At 51.9% G+C, this 6,394-nt stretch overlaps 1 long non-coding RNA gene across 1 annotated transcript; it reads right to left on the bottom strand.

The window, feature by feature from the left end:
- Nucleotides 1–4,851: 4,851 nt before the first annotated feature.
- Nucleotides 4,852–6,052, bottom strand: LOC109371130. The gene is made up of 3 exons (XR_002121827.2): nucleotides 5,925–6,052; nucleotides 5,406–5,481; nucleotides 4,852–4,873 (listed from the first exon to the last, which is right to left on the bottom strand). It is a non-coding gene; the product is annotated as an uncharacterized LOC109371130 (long non-coding RNA).
- Nucleotides 6,053–6,394: the final 342 nt, after the last annotated feature.

The raw sequence follows: 6,394 nt of genomic DNA, 5'->3' as shown, positions 1-6,394 counted from the left end.
AACGGACACCGGAGCAAGCACTGGGACGGGCACCACGCACCGCCAGCCCCAGGAGCCCCCCCAGACCCCAAGCTGCCCACCCCGACCCCAAGCCCCCGTGCCTGGTCTGGGCCGCAGTGGTCCCACTCTCCCTCTCTCCAGCGGCGATGGGTCCATGCAGGGTCGCCTGAGCAAACCAGGCCAGATGTGCAGGGCCAAGTCGGGCTGTGGGGAAGTGTTTGTTTCAGCCACTCTCAGAGCTGTAGCTGTGAAGTTTCAGAGCAGTGCCTGCGCCTGAAGCTTCTTCACTGTCCTGGCCACTGCCATGCTATCGAATCCCGCGCTCCAAGACAGCCATTGCTCTCAGGGTTTACTCCTGGGTGAACTCCTGAAATGAGGGTCACAGAAATATAAAATATGCATGTGTCCTGCACGCTCACTAGGAGCCTGGACAAGAGCTTTTTGTCTCTACAGTGTAAATGATGAGGTTGTTCTACCCTGTAAAGCTGTTTACACAAAATACAAAGCAATCGATTCTAGCGTTAATTTCTTTTCCCTAAGGTCAGATTGTTTCTACTCAGCAGTACAGGAAACATTAAGGGAAGGATAGAAATGTTAACACAGCCGTGTCCTTTGCGCAGATTTAAAGTGCAAACGCGGTGCAGGCAGGATCCGGCTGCTCTCACCCACAGCCACGCAAATCCCCCAGTCCAGCTGGATGGATGGAGAAGCACCTGTTGAAATGTTTCCACAGAAGTCCTGGGCAGGCTGCACAGCCCACTGCTCACAGGCAGACCTCTGTACCTGCACAGTGCCCTGTCTGCTCAGCCCTATTCACCTAGAAAGAGGACTGGGTGAAATCTCCAGGAAGGGAAAATTGGTCTGCATCTCCACGCGCTTGCAGAACACTCTCCTGCAGTACAGGCTGGCAGAAAGCAGTGACTGCATTCTGATCCAGCCTTGCACTCTCAAGAGCCAGGGCCCCTTTCTGGGAGAACACACCCTAGAGGCTGCAGGATGCGTGCTTGGTGCAATGCTCTGGTGCCAGGCAGCAGCATCTTTCCAGCAATGGCTGCCAAGGATGGCAGAAGGGCTGCACGGGCAGCTCTGCACCGTACCTGGTATGGGAGGCTTTTATGTTGTAAAATATGATTCAGCTCCACCAAACACCTACAGTTCAGACGCATCGTGCCCAGCGACGGTCCTGAACTGTGCCCAGTGTTCCTCAGGCCCAGCAAGCGGTGCAGCCCTGAAGCACCTCCAGCCCCAGTCCAGGCCCTGCCAGGTCACTGGGATGCGGCCAAGGCTGGCAGGCAGCCTGTGCTCTTCAGCAAGGGTACAACATGCAGAGCCAGGCAGGGCTCTTGGTCTCATTTCCAGTAGGCTCATGTCCCATTATCACGTTTTCATCATGAAATGAGATGCCTTGAGATGTCCCAGGTGAGGCTCCTGCAGAGAGAGACTGCCTTTATGTTTTCCTCCCACACCTCTGCAGTGAGCACTGGAGGTATTTCCTCTTCCCTGCAGCTGCAGGAGCACCATGGGCTGAGCAGTAGCAGGTGACCTTGCAGAGAGGTGCAAGTGCCCTCCAACACATCCCAGGACACCACGCTGCAGCTGGGCTGGGGCTGAAAGCAGGAGGTTCCCATCCACAGTCAGCCCCTTCTCAGTGCTCAGCAAACACATGCAGCTCCTGCATGTAATCAGGGTGACATTTCTCCTGGCTCCAGGTGTTGGTGCCAGGCCTGTGCTTTGAGCAGCCGCTGCAATCAGGCCATTCAGCATTTTCACGTGCATTTGGCTGCTGGGAAAAGAGCAGGGGACTGCAATCACTCTCCTCAGGATTAGATCACTCATCAAAGAACAATTCCAGCAAGATGTGCCAGAATTTCTCTGTTCTGAGCCCAAAACTCAGGGTGGGATAACAGGGGCTGGGGCAAAATGCAGTGTGTGCCTGCAGGGCTGTAGCAGGAGCTGAGCAGCCCCCCAGGAGGGGCTGAGAGGAGGAGTGTGGCACATCACCTCCACAGTGCTGGAGGGAATGTTTCCTGTTGGCTTCAGCACCCATATCTGTGGGGGCCTCCTCTTCAGCTCAGTGTGCCCCATACCCGACAGCACAGAGCCGCAGGAGGAGACAGCACTGCAACCTCAGCAGCAGCTACAGCCCTGAGCAGATAACTGCTGAGGATTTCCTTAGCCCGGAGTAACAGATCTGACCTGCATGCACATTTATCCCAACTCATAAATTTATCAAACTGAAGCAACTCTTGCTCGTAACTAGCTGCATGAAATTAAATACCCTCTCAACTTTTCCCCTCCCATGACCATCAAAACCCAAATGTGCACAGCCTGATAGCACCTTATCTCAGCACCAGCCCCCCATGCTCCACCTTATCCCAGCCCATGAGCCCTAATCAGCACATCCAGACTTTGGCTGTGACCTCAAAGCCCAGAGATGGAGACACGCATGGCTCCACTGCCACGGCCCCACAATCTGCTGAAGTCCCACGGATTGGCTGCTGCTACTCCCCGGCCCTGGGATGCAGAATTTGCTCTGCAAGGCTCTGGGCAGCATTGCTGATGGAGCTCAGGGCGCTCTCTGCAGCAGTGCAGACCACAACACCCTGCATGAGCAGCTCACAGGGATGGCTGCAGCAGTGGGTGCTGGGGAGGCTGCCTGTTGTGCATGGCAACGAGCACATCTCCTCCTGTTCTTTGCCTAGTTCTGGCATTATGTACAGCCCTAATACCACGCACATGGAACACGGGGAGGAGCTGCCCTGGGTACAGGGAAAGTTATAGTTGGAGGCCATCTCACTGCCTCTTTGGAGTTTAATTACATCTCCTCCAGATCTACCCAGCACCACAGGGTTTCCAATCCAGTGCAGCTCTCACGTAAGCATCTCTGGGCAATGCAATGCTCTGATGTCCCCATCTTGTGATTACATCACTAAGTGCTATAAAGCAGTGAATAAAGATATGAAAGACGTATAAAGTCCTTGTTTTTACCATAAGCTACAGCTTGCCATTGTCATCGTTGTATAAACAGGGAACAGCAAACAAGCACTCAGCATGGCTGTACCAGTGAGCTGCTCATGCAGCCCCACAGGCTTCCTATGCCCAGGGGCAGCCAGGTAACCCCCCCAGTACAAAGCAGTGCTTCTGTGCACCTCATCTCTGCTGCAACCTGGCCTTAATGGACAGCCCCAGCAAACCAGCAGAGAACATGAGCAGCTGCCTGTCCCAGAACAGGGCAAGGGGGAAGCACACTCTTCCTCCTCACCTCACTAAGTGATTTAGGAAACTGAAAAAGAGCCATGAATAACTGCCAGGAGAGCTTTGGAAAGAAAAAGGCTTGTTTTAGACTTATCTAATGTCACATCAGCCATTTCCTAAGAAGGGAGTAAATTTAATTAAGAACACAGACCCACTCAAGGACAGTGAGGTTACATTCAGCAAATGCGGCTCGGAACAATGCTGAGAGGTCAGCGCTGCGCGTACGCAGAGCAAGAAACGCAAACGTTCTGGGCCAAGCGCAGATGCCACTCAATACAGAGAGTGGAAGGCACAGAAAAATGCTGCAGAGCTGCAAAAGCAGCGAGCAGAGAAGGCACAGCAATAAAAGAGTGTAAATCAAGATAGGCAGCATGGAGAGAGAGGAAGAGGCAGATCCCAGACACCAAAATAAGGTCCTAACAGATGCTGTTAGCAGCCAATTCCTTCATGAAGATTTTCCTGGCCATTCTGAACCACAAACATGCAGACAGGACCACAGTTCAAGCAGTGAACCCCAGTTCCTGTGCTCTACTGGCACAGGAATTGCTCTGCAGCATTGGTGTCACTGGCACACAGAGATCTGCCACCAGCCTTCCAGCACAGATCTCCAGCTCCCACAGGTTAGCGATTAAGGATTTACCAGGTCAAATATTGTACCTGGGTCACCGTTTAACAAGCTGTGGACTTTATAATCAGTACTGAGAATGTAAAACTTAATTACGTTCTCCACTAGCCTGCTGTTTTACAGAGCTTACTCCACCACCACTGCAACAAACAGAGTTTTCAGTGGATCGCACATACAAAATGAAAGCTAATGTTGCCCTGAAGACAGGTAGTAAAAGCCCACAGTCTGTAGCTCTGGCACATGGAAAAAAGTCTTTGTGGTGCCTGCTTCCAAATCAGGCAGGGTGCCTTTGGAGGCCCACCCTCTCCTCAGTACACTGTGTTTGTACAGTGCAGTAAGGAAACGTAGCTGAAGGGCAAGAACTCAGTACATTGCACTGTTTTGTTTCTAATGGAAAAACAAAGATAGATGAAAACACCCAGGCTGCTCTATAAATACATCTCCTTTTAATTACTCCAGATTAGCTCCTTGAAATCCACCGCACCACACAGATCAGCTTGCTTTGCAGCAAGAGTGTATCAGTCTTTCAGAGAGGTCTTTTATGCCACAGCAGCAACAACGTGTTCTGTGTGTTTGCCTTCAGCTCACTCAGCCACATGGTGAGGGCTGCAGAGCCCAGGCACGCGGCTGGAAGGTGGGAGGAGCTGTGGCAGCTGTGCCTGCCCAGCCACCAGAGCACCCATCCGCTGCATTCACAGCAACAGGGAAAGAGCAACAGGACAAGAAGTCATGTCTTTGGAAGGCTTTACAGATTCTCTTCACCCCAGGAAGTCCCGAGTACACAGCTGCTTGCGCCACTGCCTGAAACCAGGCCAGGAGTTGGAATCTTCGCAGCCAGAAACGTTTCAGCGGCCAAAGAGAGGCAGGGAGGGGGCTTCCATCAGAAGAACTTGACGCCTCGGCCATCGTCCAGCGTGATGATTTCAGCCTTGTGTTCCTGCTGCAAGGCTTGCAGGGCACGAAGTAGCATCGCCTCATCCAAACCATGGAACTCTAGGGAAAGAAAGACATACTCATCAGCAGAAACAAGACTCACATAAAGAAATAAACAGGCTTATGATGTCTATGGAACAATGATAGTGAAGACAGAGGGCTCTGAAGGGCACCTTTTAGACTTCTGCACCATAACACTACACAAATCCACAATCACAGCTACGCTGACAGTCATCAGCACATTGCTGCATCAGAAACAAAGCCTGAAGGTTAGCAGACAGGAGGCAGTGAGTAAGAGCTGCCTCGCAGGTGACTAAGAAACTGTGCAGGAAATAAGCCTGCATCCCACATCTGGCAAAGGCAAGGAGCTGGGCGCTAGGAAGGCTCAGAGTGGGCAGCATAAATTGCAAACAGCATTAACATAAACAGAAGTTAATGCAGAGTACTAAAAAGCCTGTGGATCTGCATTTCCCAGTGATGAGCTGACATAAGAATTTTAAAATAATTTACAGAACTATGATATGGCATTCATCTCTATGCATTCAAATCAAGTATGCTCTGAAAGGCTGCAGGACACGACACATGACATTACCTTCATTTGCTGTATCATCTCCACTGATCAACTCATACAGTGTGAACACAGAGTTGGTCAAGCCATTCTTTGACACCTGGAAACATGAAAGCAGTAGAGCAAATCTTCCATGTGTTATTTAATAACCTTGGTATGATCTCTTGCACATCTCATCACAAATGATATATAGATATATATATACAGCATTTGATGAGCAGAAGTACCCTCAGAATGTTCTGGGACATTGGAAAGGTGAGAAATGATATCTAAGGATGCTGATGTCATTTCTTGTGCTGTCCCCCATACTCTATGCCCTTTATGTCCAAGCCTTAAGAACATGCATTGCACTAAGGACAGAGGGCATACAATGGCAATGCTGCATCCGCCTCTGCATCCACTGCTTGAATCTCACCTTATGGTAAGACAAAAAGGTTGTTAATACCTTCATACATGAATGGAATGGATCAAAACAGAAGTAGTGAGAAAGCAAGAGGGAAAGGAAGTGACAGCAGTCCTTTAGGCAATCTCAGTCAGCATCACCTGTCCTCCCGGCTGGGAGCGCCCAGGTTGTGCACTAGGGCAGCTGCTGCGTTCTCACCCACTGATAGATGAGCTTCCCCCATTCCTCGGGTCTTCTCCACATTATCAGAAAACTGGTTTTGTTCTTGTCTAACCACTCCAGGTTCCCTGAAACCAATTGGGAAAGGGCACTTCAGCAGAGCTCGGCTGGCACCGCCGCCCCATGCGTCACGGCAGCCGCAGGGCTCCTGCACGGAAGGTCCCAGGGGCGGCGTGGGCACGGAGCGGGGCGGCCCCGGCAGCGAACGGCGCCACCCACCGTTCTTGCGCAGCTCCTCCAGCACCACCTGGATGGCCTCGGGCGGCAGTTTCCCTGAGCAGGGGGTTAAGGAGACGTCCAACGAGCGGGAGGGGAGGGGAGGGGAGGCGCGGAGCGGGACCGGACCGGGCCCAAGGATACTCTGTAGACGGCGGTTGGCGAACAGCGGGCT

This window comes from Meleagris gallopavo, chromosome 29 (genome assembly GCF_000146605.3).
Source record: "Meleagris gallopavo isolate NT-WF06-2002-E0010 breed Aviagen turkey brand Nicholas breeding stock chromosome 29, Turkey_5.1, whole genome shotgun sequence".
NCBI lineage: Eukaryota > Metazoa > Chordata > Aves > Galliformes > Phasianidae > Meleagris > Meleagris gallopavo.
This window is presented reverse-complemented; position numbering and strand designations above follow the sequence as displayed.